The sequence below is a fragment of the Ambystoma mexicanum genome, chromosome 10 (assembly GCF_040938575.1).
Source record: "Ambystoma mexicanum isolate Mex_15411 chromosome 10, UKY_AmexF1_1, whole genome shotgun sequence".
Classification (NCBI taxonomy): domain Eukaryota; kingdom Metazoa; phylum Chordata; class Amphibia; order Caudata; family Ambystomatidae; genus Ambystoma; species Ambystoma mexicanum.
Window position 1 is genome coordinate 144,118,940 of NC_090932.1, and position 15,706 is coordinate 144,134,645.

At 46.4% G+C, this 15,706-nt stretch overlaps 1 pseudogene; it reads right to left on the reverse strand.

The window, feature by feature from the left end:
* Positions 1-4,153: 4,153 nt before the first annotated feature.
* On the reverse strand, positions 4,154-5,028 carry LOC138493142 (G1/S-specific cyclin-D1 pseudogene; annotated as a pseudogene).
* Positions 5,029-15,706: the final 10,678 nt, after the last annotated feature.

Here is a 15,706-nt window from a genome sequence, read left to right on the forward strand (position 1 = left end):
TGCAAGGCCATGGTGGACCTTGACATTGCTTTATTCCCTTAGGTCCCGATTCATAGAATATTTTGCTTGCTGAAAAGTGATTTTGTGCACTATTCAGTGCGCACAACTCCTTTTACTGATTGATGGATCAGGCTATGCGTGTATTTCGATGGCTTTGCAAAGGTCCATCACATCGATGAGTGCCTTTGAACCATGTGCGCGACACTACATGAAAATTGTTGGACGAGCTTACGCAACAACAACAAAATAAATAGGGCGTGAAACATGCATCTTCCCCATTCTCCCGGCAAAATGAGGAAAAAGGAATAACATAGGTGAGGGACGGGCCACGCAAAGGAATCACATGCCCATCCAAGTGCAAACATAATCGAATTCAAGGATTTCAATGCGTTACTTTATGTCACGAAAAGTCACATGCAAACCTTGTGTTCTCACTGTCACATGATAGTAGATTCAAAGTATAATGCACAAATGAAACCATGCATATAACACACGCAATGTACACCATTCCAAGGCTGTTCATCCTGTATGAATGCAGGTATACTGGGAGCCCTCGTACATGGACAAATAAGGAGGAAGAGGAGCATGTGGAGACCTCAGATTTTCACAACACGCACCACGCTGTTTGGGATGCCAGACGACCAGGTCTATGCAAGGTACAGGTTCGCCCCATGTCACCCTAGACCTGGTCACGGAGTGGAAGTAAGACCTTGCATCACCCACCATCTGCTCCCATACACTCACCTCACCCCCCCCAAAGGTGCTGACAGCCCTATATTTCATAGCCACATGATCCTTTCAGCGCACTGCTGCCATTGTAGGGGGCACATCTCAAGCCACATAAATCCAGTGTCTACACCAGGTACTGGGCTGCATTAAATCACATGTGTGCGTAGGCCCATATACATGCACGCACACTGCAGGAAAGGCAGGGAGTTTGCCAGGAATTCTATCTTATGTACTTGGAGCCATTGATGGCACGCATTTTGCGCTACGGCTCCCCTGATTGATGGAGCACATTTACCGCAACTGGAAGCATTGGCAGTCTATCAATGTGCAGGTCATCTGTGATGCAAAAGGAGTCACCATGCAAGTAATGCCAATATTCCTGGAAGCACACATGACAGCTTCATCTACCATCGGTCGCCACTCTACCGGGTCCTGGCATTGGGAACCTTTGACAACAGCTGGCTCCTCGGTGAGTATCAACTGTCATGCACATGCATGCTGTCACATGACACACTGAACAACTGGCCATGACAATCAATGCCAATAACAACCATCTACACATATGCAGGCGACCATGCCAACCCGTTTTCACATTTCTGCCCACACCATTCAGGAATCATGCCACACCAGCCGGGATCAGGTACAATGCCACTAGGGGCATAGTGCAGTGCACATTCATGGTTCTCAAGTCACTTTTCCTCTTTCTTCACCGCTCTGGCAGGGTATTGCTATATGCCCCACCAGTAGCATGCAAAATCATTGTGGTAGATGGTGTCCTGTACAATGATGCCACATTGCATGGCACATCAGGAGAGATGCAGGAAGAATATCACCCCCAGCCACAGGCACCACCCATGCCATTGGTGGGCCAAATGGCACAGGGTGAGGCTGCCCACAATCAGCTTGTGCAATCATACTTCACATGAATACCAGCCCCGGTGAAACCACATCCCTGGTGCCATCCAATGATGAATTGGTGCCAATTCTCTGTGCTCATACCAATACCCTGAGAATGTGGGTCTGGTAGAGGCAAAGGCATCCCCTGATTAACGTGGCATCAGGAAAGTGTGGGAAACACTGGCAGGGCAACCGATGATGGAATGTCTAAGATGATGGCAGGTGAAATCCTCAGTGCAGTGAAGACAGTATCCGGCTGAAGGCAGCTGGGCAAACAGGCAGCAATCAGAGAGGAAGTCAGGGCAAAGAGGCAACAGGCAGAAAAGAGACAAGCGGACAAGAGAAAGGAATGATAAACGGAGGTCAAGGATATTGGCACACAAAAGGGAGCAGGCAATAGACAAAAGGAAGGAAAGGCAGAGCCTAAAGGGACTGGACTGAACAGGCACCAATGATATGATATGCTATGATATTATATGATATGGCATTTATAACGCACCTATACACAAGTGTTTCAAGACGCAACGAGGCAAGGGAGGAGGAACAAAGGGAGGACAGACAATAACCCTACTAGGTCAGGTGTCATTCAGATCACTCAAGTGCATGGGGTATGGGAAGGGAAAGTGCGGGGGAGGGGGAAGGGGCAGTGGAATACAAGGGAATAAATAATCACAAAGTAAAGTAACGGCCAGCAGGTGGCAAGTGCAAGGGTAAGTGCAGAAATCAGGTGTCAAATGCTGATGGTGGGACTAGAGGAATGCAGAAACAATCCCAAGTGCGGGGGTTGCCAGGCAGGAAGTGCAGGTGCCAGTGCAGTTACAGCCAGCAGGTCAGCAGGAGAGAGGAGGAGAAAAAGCAGAAGCTTTTCAGCCAGGAGATCAGCAGGGGAGAGGAGGAGAAAAAGCGGAAGCAAAGAGGAAGGTTTTGAGGTGCTTCCGGAACCAGAGATAGTTCAGGGAGGCAGGGAGGCTCTTCCAGAGGGAGGCCCCAGCCGAGGAAAGAGATCTACCACCAACTCGTTGCTTGGAGAAGCGACTGACCCCGAGGGAGTTGGAGGCGGATGAGCGCAGAACCCAAGAAGGAAGATATTTAGGGAGAGAGTTGAAGGTATTGAGACCCCAGGCCCCAGAAGGCCTGGGGCCTAAAGCAATGAGCTTGGAACTGAAGGGTGCATTGAGATGCAGCGAGCAGCTGGTAACAGGTGCCAAAATAGCTGTCTGTCATGTGCCTGGTGTCCGGGGGTGTCCGGTGGTGGGACATCCACCCTGTTGCAGTTGGGCAAACAGGGCATTCCCCATATGTCCTGCCATGCTGTGCTGGATGTGGAGTAATCTGGGGAGGATAATCCCATACAGAGCCAAAGCACCAGGAGTGGAATGCCAGCGTTGGTATATATCCATGAAAAGGTGAGTGAATGGGATACGGTGTGGCAGGCATGACAAAAAGAAAAATGCAAGCAATGACTTGCCAGCCTCCCAACCCCACGTGTTACCACACCCATGCAGCAGGATCTCCTCACCTAAGGCCAATGCAATGAAAAACACCCCAAACACTGAAAACTTCCCTGCCACCAGTGACACCACAACAGGTGTCATGTAAACAATATTACAATGCTGCAGGTTTGGGTTTGCCCCGTCTGTAAATAATAAAAAACAAGATATGAGACTCCAACACAGAGATTTTTCTAACGCTTACCTTCTGGCTAAACTACATTTATTACACTTAAGTGGGACAGAAACCACGATAGCAGAAAGCCATCGCATTTTCTGCCAAATGACAATACAAAATGGTCATGTATATATACTTACATTTCAGACATTACGTGTGCAAAGCTCTAGACAACCCATAGTCATCTCATCATCGCATCATGCTAACTCTACACAATTATTCTACATGTCAAGACATTATATATTGTAATGCACGTCAGCAGACATATCATAAGTTCATGAGAGCGGCTGGATCAAAAAATAGCATGTGCTTGCTTATACGTGCTTCTGTGTTAAAGTTCACGTTCAACGTTTAAACCACAAGCAGCTTTCCTTTGCGTACAGGGAAGTTTGTGTTAGGCGGTTTATTTCTGCGTAGCCTTTGCAATTTGCAGTTATATTAAGGAAACATATTGATCAAAGTAAGCAGGCCCACATCACATTTGTGATGATCTAATGTACAGACTAAAACATGTACAAAAGCTGTACAAAGTTCATGCTGTTTGAACTTACTCATTTAGCTAAAGCAAGCGTGTGCGGTAAATCTATTTTGCAGTGCGGCCTAGTCATTTCAGTTTCATGAATGGCTTTTAGCAGTTTACATTATAATGGCAGGTTACATTTTGATGGCTTTGGCAGGTTACATTGTAAGAACTAATGGGCAAACAAAATATATTTTCCACAAACGGCCCTTATGAACAGTACAATAAGAGTTTTAGAGCATAGTTACTGAACAGTTTCATATATTTCTTCTTCCTGGACAATCGCATGTGACACATAACCAGTGTCACCACTAGCGGTGCACCAGGCCCTTTAAATGTTCAAATGTTCACATCTCGCACATCAGCTGGAGTGCAAGGTAAGATATCCTCGTTGTCAGTACTTTTGTATTCAGAAACATTGTGTTATTGTGCATGACATAAACTGAATTCTAGCAGCAATTCAATTTGCTCCTGACAAGCCTTTAAACAATCTGGATCACACTTGATGATTTGCGAAAGGAAGAGTGTGAGACACCGCTGGGAGAAGAAACTTTGGGTGTTGCCGAGGTGGGGCCTTGCACAGCTGCAGCCACGCTGTCTGCAGCAAGCATGGATGCAGGGTTTGAAATAAACCTGATGTCTGTAATGCAGAGGGCCAGCAAAGTCTGTGTGTGCTTGCGGATGATCTGTTTGGTGTACTCTATCAGAGGTATTTTGCAAAGAACATGTTTGATGAAGTCATTAAGGATGACGGAGGCCAAGTCTCATTTTAGTTTGTTCAATTTCAACAGCTCCATTTGCACTAATTCAAATAGTCTGATAGAATTAGCTGTGTAGATGCAGAGCTTTTTCATGGTTAATGGGATGGTTTCTTTAATTTTTGATGGCAAAAACATGCATGTGGCCCCCAGGAGTTGCAACTGGTTTTCTTTAAGCTGGCCCACGGACAAGAATCTGTCCAGGTAAGTCATTGTAAGAGGAAACACCTCTTTTTCGCACCTCTGCGCTTCACATATGTTCGGCATGCAGGTGGCCACAATCTTGCACATGTAGGGCAGCACCGCTTTCTGCACACACTTGAGGAAGGAGGTTGAGGGGGATAAGCTCTCCTCAGCCTTCAGCATGGCGTACAGCACCCTGTCATTCAGTAGATTGGTGTCCAGGTAGGCCCTCTGGATGCTCTCCACCTCGCAGCACAATAGCAGGTGTTCCATGTCTGCCCTTCCCCTTGGTGTCCTGTGCTTGGCTCTGGAGCAAAAGTCAGTGTTTATTTAAGTTCTTGGGTGCAGTGAGATAGCTTTTCACAGGAAATGTCCTAGCATAATGAGGTAAAACAAGGGTTATAGGAGTTTCAGGAGTGTTCATATGCCTCACCCCAAAGACAGTTTGCTAAAGATGCCGCTATTCACCACCCTGGACAATCCGTTGTAGAGAAATAAGCAATGTCAATCAGGAAAAGAAGGAAATGTCAATCAGCACATTCACTTCAGCTTTCGTCACCTGAGGTTATACCGTGGACCCTCTGTCACTTCTGTGATGTCTTTGGGAGGCATGAAACCTGGGGAAACATTGCACAGAGATAGTCTTTGGGAGTTATCAGTCCCTTTTGGCGCAGATTCTTCAGATTGATACTCAGTAGATGTATTCCCAGACAGAAATGGAGTAGCCTGCTTCATGTGGCTCACATATATCCAGCTACGATGTTCTTCAAACCTTGCAGCAAACTGGGTGGCTAATAGAACCTTTATAGGGCCTTTCCACAGTGGCTGTAGGCTGGATGATAGCTGGAAATTATTGGTGAAGATCCAGTCACCAGGCTGGATAGAGTGGCCTGGTCCTTCCAAAGGTTTAGGTAGAGAGTCTTTGACCTGGTTATGGATAATAGACTGTCATGATGCCCGCTCCCGGGGAGCCGGTTCAAGCCCTGCATCCCCGAAAGCGGACATCCAGTCCCCAAGGAAGGACCCAGCAACCCCATATAGGGGCCCTTTGGACAGTGTCTTGGCGCCTATGGCGCCAGGCTCATAAAAGACATCAGTCCTGGCGCCATAGGCTTGGGTACACTTACCTGATGCAGACCATGCTGCAGGATCCCGGCCTCCTTGAGGCCTGAAAGGAACTACTTTACCTGTGGGACTAATTTACCATCCGGGCGTTGTTGGGGAAGGATACATACCTGATTGGAGGAAGGATGCATACCTGGAACTTCTTCCAAGGCTATTTAAACCCCACCCGAACAGCCACACGTGCTTCGCGTTGTTCTGCATCTAGCAGCTGGACGCTCACCGTGTCTGCTCCTGCATCCTGACTTCTGCCACACCTGCCAGCATCCTGGATCACCTGCAAAGGAAGAGAAGAAGAGAACAGAAGAAGGAAAAGTCCTTACCTGCTAAATCCGCATCCCGGAGACATCTCGCCGATAATCCTGAAAAGGAAGACATTTATTTAAAAGCTCATCGCGTCGATCGCTGCAGCGCCGCATTCCACTCACCTTTACAGGGCGCCTCCATGTTCAGCAGCGATCATCCGGATTCGCAGTCACGCCCCAGCGCCTGGGGAGAAAAAGACCAGAACAAAAGGTGAGAGAGAGAAGGGATAAGGAAAGCTAAATCTCCATGTTAAGACTTACCTGTTGATTCATTCCCTCTTCATTTCGGGTCCGCGCCGCATCCTGGCATTTCCGGACCCCGGCCCCTAAGGGGAAAAAGAGACATCAGCGTTAATGAGCGAATGAAAAGACATTACCAAAAAACGCTCATTAAAGACTTACCTGATTTCTACAATGATTTCACCTCTCATCTCGGGGCGGTGCCCGTTCCCCGGCATTCCGTACCCGGCCCCTATGGGGAAAAAGACACTAGCATTAGTACATTAATGCATGGACACAAGGGGAACCTCTTATCAAAAAAACTTACCTGGAAGCCAAGCAAGTTTGGTTCTCACCAATCCGAAAATCCAGTGAAGTAACTGGATACCAACGCGCCCCTGCATCAGAAGCAGGATGGAGAGCTCGTCCTTCCAGACCCTAAGGTGAGACGCTACGAGGAATCACAGAAGGGTTTCGAGGAGGGTGAGAGGGGAAAGTGGGAGGCTGATTGCATAACCCCGCAGACAGTTAATCCCCTATTTTCACCTACAGAAGGATACTTCTGCGAGCCAGACAAGCCAGATTTGGGGGCCCGGTCCAGTCCGTCTTCCGAACCCTGAGCATCACCTTAGAAGAGGTCACAGCAGCGCGAACCAGGCCAGCGCCTCCGTGGGAGTCAGGTGAGCGTAACAGAACGCGAAGCCTTCCTACAAATTCCCACCCAGGTGCTATGGAAAGTTCTGAGACTGATCAGTTGGCCCAATTACTGGGGGAATTACGGGCCGAAGTACATGCCGCTCGTCAAGAGACTAATGCCCTCAGGAGGGAATTAATAATATCAAAGGAAAGAACTGATGACCTGGCCAGACAGCTTTTGCAAGGTCAAGCTGGGCAAACTCCTCTACCCGGTTCCGGAGGGAACCCCGCTCCTGTGGTTTCCAGTAACCCTGTGCAGATTAATCTACCCGGAAACATGCCGCTGGCCCCACCCGAACGCTTTGCTGGGGACCCCAAACGATTCGCCGTATTCATGAATCAGTGTCGTTTGCACTTCCTATGCAGACCTGTGGCCTTCCCTAATGATCAGACCAAGGTAGCCTTTGTATTGTCATATCTCAGCGGCTGCGCTGCCGATTGGTCAGTTCCACTGGTTACTTAAGATGACCCGATTCTCTGTGATTTTCAAAGGTTTCAAGCAAGCATGGAAAGGTTATTTGCTAGACACTCTCAGGGGCAGGCTCTGGATGACGAACTTCTATCCCTGCGACAGGGCAATCAGGACCTCCTATCCTATTTTGCAACCTTTAATAGACTAATTGTGGAAACGGGATGGCCAGAGGATAAAAGAGTCATTATCGAGGCCTATGCGGAGAACTTAAAGATGTCTTGGCCCAAGTTGTAAATCCGCCCCAAGAATGCACAGAGTATATAGACTTAGTGGTCCAATTGGATCACAGACTTCAAAACAGAAAAGCAGATCAGTCCAGGTTTGAGACCCGGGTGTTGGTCAAGACCCATGCTAATCCCAAGGGAGTTGATGTCTCTGAGCCTATGCAAATTGGAGGGGTTAAATGACCCTTAACTCAAAAGGAACGTGAAAGGAGGCGGCAGTTAAAATTATGTCTTTATTGTGGGAATTCTGGACACTTTCTACGAGATTGCCCGGCAAAACCGCCCCGAAAGGCGGTATGAGCCGCTGATAAAAACCATGAAGACTCTGTTTCGGGAAACGACTCCGCCCGACAAGTGTAGGGGTCCGCTTGCCGAGCATGAAAACTAACTCTCAGACCTCGCATTTCATTGTGCCAATGGTTCTCGTAGATCCAGAACAGCCTAAGCGGTTGCATGCAATAAAGGCATACATCGATAGTGGGGCTATTGGAAACTATGTGGATCGTGAATTGGTCTCTAGGATTAACCTCCCTCTCTGTCCTAAAACCAGCAAAAATGTCATCACCACAGTCGATGGAACTGAAATTGCCTCTGGACCCGTAACACATTCCACTACCGAGGTGACTCTTATTGGTCCCGACGGCCATCGGGAGGGTGTTGTGTTTGATGTAATCAAGGCTCCTCAGTTTCAGGTTATTCTTGGAATCCCTTGGTTAGAGACACATAATCCTCAAATTGATTGGCGAGCTAAGAGAATAACGTTCCCGGATTGTACACAAACCTGCTACCCAAAAAACATGAAGATTAATCTAGCATCTGTAACCTCTGCCTCCATGCAACTACCTCCGGAATACCAAGACTTTCAGGACGTCTTCCAAAAGGAACAGGCCAACACATTACCTCCTCACAGATCGTACGATTGCCAAATCGATCTGGTGCCCGGTGCACAACCCCCTTGTAGCAGGATTTATGCCCTTACCGAACCTAAAAATCTGCATTTGAGACAATATTTGGATCAATACCTAGCTAATGGTTTTATTCGCCCGTCAAAGTCCCCGGCATCCTCGGCTTTGTTCTTCGTGCCCAAAAAAGAAGGCGACCTTAGAACTTGTATCGATTACCGCGCATTGAACCAGATAACGGTTAAAAAACGTTATCCTCTGCCTCTGATCCCTGAACTCCTTGACCAGGTGAAGGACGCTTGCATATACACCAAGTTAGATCTCCGGGGGGCGTATCATCTGGTACGAGTTAAAGAAGGCGACGAATGGAAAACTGCCTTCCGTACTAAATACGGATTATTCGAGTACCAGGTGATGCCTTTCGGATTGTGTAACGCGCCGGCTGCCTTCCAATACTTCATGAATGATGTCCTTCGGGAACTCATCGATGTTTGTGTTGTCGTATATATCGATGACATTCTGGTGTACTCCTCTTCGGAATCTGATCACAGAAAACACGTCAGGGCAGTACTTGAAAAACTGCGCCAACACAAACTATTTGCTAAATTGGAGAAATGTGTTTTCCATACCACAGAAGTCGAGTTTATAGGTTTCATCCTGACACCCAAAGGAGTCCGAATGGACTCAAGAAAAGTGGATGCCATCCTCAAATGGCCATCACCTAGCTCTGTAAAAGGGGTTCAAAGCATGCTCGGCTTTGCCAATTTCTATCGCAGGTTTATCCCGGAATTTTCACGCGTGGTACAACCCATTACTGCACTCTTGAGGAAAAATAAACGTTTTGAATGGTCTGAAGAAGCCGAGCAGGCCTTTCAGGATTTAAAAGCTAAGTTTACCTCCGCACCTATATTGAAAAACCCGCATCCAGATCTCCCTTATGTCATCGAGACTGACGCATCCAGCCTAGCCATGGGAGCTGTCCTGTCCCAAAGAGATCCCGAAACCAACCAACTGGATCCCGTAGCATTTTGGTCCAGAAAATTCTCGGCACCCAAGGTTAATTATGCAATCACGGACAAAGAACTGTTAGCCATTAAGTCCGCTTTTAAAGCCTGGCGGCATTATCTGCTTGGCGCTCGACATACCATCACAGTGATCACTGATCACCGGAATTTACAGTATTTGAAAACCACCAAGGCTCAGTCATCACGGCAGCTCCGATGGGCTTTGTTTTTCGCTGAATTTGATTTCGTGATTACCTATCGACCTGGCTGCAAGAATGGCAAAGCAGACGCCTTATCCCGAATTGGAATGGGAGAATCTGATACAAATTCAGAACCAGTACCAATAATTCCTGAACAGAGGATTCTAGGCATGACTTTGTTACAGACGCTTGAAGACATTCAAGCCAGAGTGAAACAACTCCTGGACCCTACAACCTTACAGGATTGGAAACAAAAGGGATCAGACTTTACCATAGATAATGGTTTACCTTATTTCCAAGGACGCTTATTCCTGCCACATAAGGAATTACACAAACTAGTTATTTCCGGTTATCATGATGCATTAATAGAGGGACACCCCGGTATTGCCAAGACAGAGGAAAAGGTGAAACGACAATTTTGGTGGCCCTCTTGGCGAAAAGATGTTAAATCTTTTGTGATGTCCTGTGGTGTTTGCGCCCAAAATAAAAGTCAAAAGAAAAGACCATACGGTCTCCTTCAACCTCTAGACATACCGCCAGCACCCTGGCACACCCTATCAATGGATTTTATTACGGACCTGCCTCCTTGTTCGGGGTACAATAGTATTCTGGTAATTGTGGATTTGTTTTCCAAAATGGCCCACTTTATTCCTTTGAAAGGTTTACCTTCAGCTTCTGTCCTAGCCAAAGAATTCCTCGAAAATATTGTTCGGCTACATGGATTCCCATCTATACTAATCTCTGACCGGGGAAGCCAATTCATTTCCCACTTCTGGCGCAAATGTTGTCAAATGGCACAGATCGACGTAAGATTATCGACCAGTCACCACCCTCAGACCTATGGTCAGACCGAGAGGACAAAACAGACCATTGAGCAATACTTACGGTGTATGTTACAGCAATCTGAAAGCAACTGGAAAGACATTCTTTGGATAGCCGAATACGCATATAATAATTCGGTACACTCTGGAACTGGCCACAGTCCTTTTTATACTTTGTTTGGGCATCAACCTCGAACCTCAAACCTTGACTCACCTCAGAACCTCGGAATGCCTGCAGTAGAACATCTGCATTCTACAATTAACCAAGCCTTCAAAGAGGCAACTACGCATTTACAACAAGCCAAGAGAAAATACAAGGAGAATGCTGATCTACATCGGAGTGAAGCACCTCCGTATCAGATTGGGGATCAAGTGTGGTTAGCTACCAGACATTTACCACTCAAAGGGCCTCGAACTTTTAACCCAAAATATCTGGGACCTTATTCTATTACGGCAATAATTAACCCAGTGGCTGTTAAACTTGATTTACCAGCTAGTATGCGAATTCAACCTGTTTTTCATGTGTCACTTCTGAAACCAGTGGTACCCGGAACCCGACTAGTCAAACCTCCAGAACCTATTCTAATAGATGGGGAGCCCGAATTCGAAGTGAAGAACATTTTAGACTCAAAAATGTTTAGGTCAAAACTGTTCTACCTAATTGATTGGAAGGGGTACGGACCTCAGGAGAGGTCGTGGGAACCCAGCGACCATGTGCATGCACCTCGATTAGTCAGGCAATTCCACCGACTCTTCCCAGACAAACCAAAACCCCCGGAGGGAACAACCTTGGGAGGGGCCTTGGGGGGGAGTGCTGTCATGATGCCCGCTCCCGGGGATCCGGTTCAAGACCTGCGTCCCCGAAAGCGGACATCCAGTCCCCAAGGAAGGACCCAGCAACCCCATATAGGGGCCCTTTGGACAGTGTCCTGGCGCCTATGGTGCCAGGCTCATAAAAGACATCAGTCCTGGCGCCATAGGCGCCAGGCTCATTATGGAAGTGCTTGGGTGCACTTACCTGATGCAGACCATGCTGCAGGATCCCGGCCTCCTTGAGGCCTGAAAGGAACTACTTTACCTGTGGGACTAATTTACCATCCGGGCGTGGTTGGGGAAGAATACATACCTGATTGGAGGAAGGATACATACCTGGAACTTCTTCCAAGGCTATTTAAACCCCACCCGAACAGCCACACGTGCTTCGCGTTGTTCTGCATCTAGCAGCTGGACGCTCACCGTGTCTGCTCCTGCATTCTGACTTCTGCCACGCCTGCCAGCATCCTGGATCACCTGCAAAGGAAGAGAAGAAGAGAACAGAAGAAGGAAAAGTCCTTACCTGCTAAATCCGCATCCCGGAGACATCTCGCCGACAATCCTGAAAAGGAAGACTTTTATTTAAAAGCTCATCGCGTCGATCGCTGCAGCGCCGCATTCCACTCACCTTTACAGGGCGCCTCCATGTTCAGCAGCGATCATCCGGATTCGCAGTCACGCCCCAGCGCCTAGGGAGAAAAAGACCAGAACAAAAGGTGAGAGAGAGAAGGGAATAAGGAAAGCTAAATCTCCATGTTAATACTTACCTGTTGATTCATTCCCTCTTCATTTCGGGTCCGCGCTGCATCCTGGCATTTCCGGACCCTGGCCCCTAAGGGGAGAAAGAGACATCAGCATTAAATAGCGAATGAAAAGACATTACCAAAAAATGCTCATTAAAGACTTACCTGATTTCTACAAGGATTTCACCTCTCATCTCGGGTCGGTGCCTGTTCCCCGGCATTCCGTACCCCGGCCCCTATGGGGAAAAAGACACTAGCATTAGTACATTAATGCATGTACATAAGGGGAACCTCTTATCAAAAAAACTTACCTGGAAGCCAAGCAAGTTTGGTTCTCACCAATCCGAAAATCCAGTGAAGTAACTGGATACCAACGCGCCCCTGCATCAGAAGCAGGATGGAGAGCTCGTCCTTCCACACCCTAAGGTGAGACGCTACGAGGAATCACAGAAGGGTTTCGAGGAGGGTGAGAGGGGAAAGTGGGAGGCTGATTGTATTACCCCGCAGACAGTTAATCCCCTATTTTCACCTACAGAAGGATACATCTGCGAGCCAGACAAGCCAGATTTGGGGGCCCGGTCCAGTCCGTCTTCCGAACCCTGCGCATCACCTTAGAAGAGGTCACAGCAGCGCGAACCACACCAGCGCCTCCGTGGGAGTCAGGTGAGCGTAACATAGACAACCTCTTAGAAAGCTCCATACAGTAATCGCTCAACAAAGGACAAGGGACATTAGACAGTTTTCTTGGACTTGTGATTCCCCATATATTTGAAAGTCGTCCCATTACTATTTCATAAGGTGATAAACCTTCTCCTGAGTGCGGTAGAGTACATATGGACATTAGGGTTAGGGGAAGAGCATCTACCCACTTCAGAGGGCTACTAGCACAGACCTTTGCCAATTTGCCCTTGAGGGTGGAATTGAAACATTCCACAAGACCTGCTGCTTGTGCGTGGTATATTGTATGGAAGCTTTGGCGTATTCCTAATGCATGACATACTAGTTCCACTGTCTTATTAAAAAAGTGAACACCATTGTCACCCCAGATTGTATGGGGCAGTCTGTATCTTGGAAAAAACTCTTTCACCAAAGTCTTGGCAGTACTCAAAGCAATATTATCCACTATAGGAAATGCTTCTGTCCATTTGCTAAAGATACATACTAAAACTAAAACATATCTGAATCTCTGACATTGTGACATTTCTATGTAATACATTTGAAGGCATTCAAAAGGCAATTCCGGGAGTCTGAAATGACCTCTAGGGGTAGGCGTAACCTTTCCTATATTGTGTGTTAAGCAAGTAATACAATTTTAACATGTAGCCATAGCTGTCATTTGAATGTTTATATAATACCATACTTCTTGCAATAAGGCTACAATTGCATGTGCACCTATATGGGAGGGACCATGTGCCATTGTGACCATCATAGGCACATACTTGTTAAGTAACATCCATAATCTCTTATCAGATTTGTATACATAACAACCATCATCAAAGGTAGCATTGCTATTCCATTTCTCAATGTCCTCTTGGATGCATCTTTTTGTATTTGTCTGACACATTTGAGAGAATTATCAAATTCAGTAGTCATTTGTGGACTCACCAATACATAGGTTAAAGTGGCAAGTGCTTGGGCAGTCAATTTAGCTGTTCTATCAGAAAACGCATGGCCTATTTCCACTTCATTTGTCACTTTCTTGTGAGTGCTAGATTTCATGATAGCTAGCTGTCTAGATGCTACTAGCAAATTCAATAACCTTGTGATCAGCATTCCATGCTGGAGTTTAGTACTGCGAGAAGTAAGAAAACCTCTCTCAGCCCACAGTCTTCCAAAATTATGCCCCACTCCAAATGCATACTGGCTATCAATATAAATATTCACTCTCAAATCAAGGCTGAGCTCACATGCTCGAGTTAATGCAATGATCTCTGTGGCCTGGGCAGAGTGGTGTGGCATTTTGCAACTTTCAACCACAGTTTTCAATGTGTTTATAGCATAGGCAGCTGTGGAGCTACCACATAGTTTAAAACATGATCCATCCATAAACAAAGTTCCATCAGGATCAATTAAAGGTACATCAGTCAAGTCTATCCGTCCCTTTGTTTCCTGATTTGTTGTTAAGATGCTGTCATGCAATACAGTGAGGTAATCAGAAGGGAGGGGTAGCACCGTGGCAGGGTTCAGTGAATTGCATCTTTTTATCATTATATGTGGTGCAAGTAGAATTAATTTGTATCTAGTCAATCTGGCATTTGTCGTATGCTGAGTTTGGGACTTATTCATCAGAATAGCATGAGGTACCATCACAAACAATGGATGTCCTTTCAGATTGTTTGACAGAAAGGGCAGCTGCTGCAATTGCCCTTAGACATCTTGGTAACCCTTTAGCCACTCTATCTAAGGTGGAGGAAAAATAGGCACAAGGCCTGTTTTTATCTCCTTGCTCTTGTGTTAATACAGATAAAGCGCATCTCGATTTTTCATGAACAAACAAGGAAAAATACTTAGCATAATAGGGGGTCCCTAAAGCAGGCGAATTACACAAAGCTTGTTTCAGCATATCAAAGCTTGCTTGGTGTTCTGATGACCATGGCAATGGGGTTGGTGTCTCTTTTGTAGTGAGATTGAATAATGGTTTTGCTAAGAGAGTAAAATTGGGGAAGCAATGGCGACAAAAAGATGTCATACCCAAAGAACCTCTTACTTCTTGCAGAGTGGTTGGAGCTACTGTATTAAGTACAGCTTTTATTCTCTGTGGATGTAATCTCCTTTCACCATTTGACAGGAGATGGCCTAAATAGGTAACTTGCTGTTGGCAAAACTGTAGTTTATTCTGTGAAGCCTTGTGACCCAGGGGTGCTAAAAAATTCAATAGTGGGACTGTACCGTTTATGCATTGATCTTTGGTGTCAGCAGCTATAAGCAAATCATCTACATATTGTAAAAGGGCTGTACCACTAGGAAGCGAAAAGCAATCTAGCTGTGCTTTTAAAGCTTGACTGTAAATACGTGGGTTCTCTGTGTAACCTTGTGGAGCTCTACTTAAATATTAAAAGCAAACAAATGCTGACTATCCTCATGGATTGGAACACTAAAACACGCATTCTTAAGGCCAATCACAGTAAAATACTGGGCAGTAGGTGGGAGCATGGTAAAAAGAGAAACCATGTCTGTCACATCTGGAAATCGGGGCAGCACTATCTTGTTAATAGCACTCAAATCAATAATTAGTCTCCATTGAGGTGGTGCATTCTCACTAACCTTCTTCCGGGTTAGAGGTATAGGACTGTTACAAGGGCTGCCTGCTATCTGTTTGATAATGCCCTTGGTTAAGAAATCCTGTATTACTGGGCGTATTCCTTCAAGTTCTGGTTGTGTCATTTTGTGCTGGGGTATTCTTGGGTAGATAGCACTATCTCTTAATGTA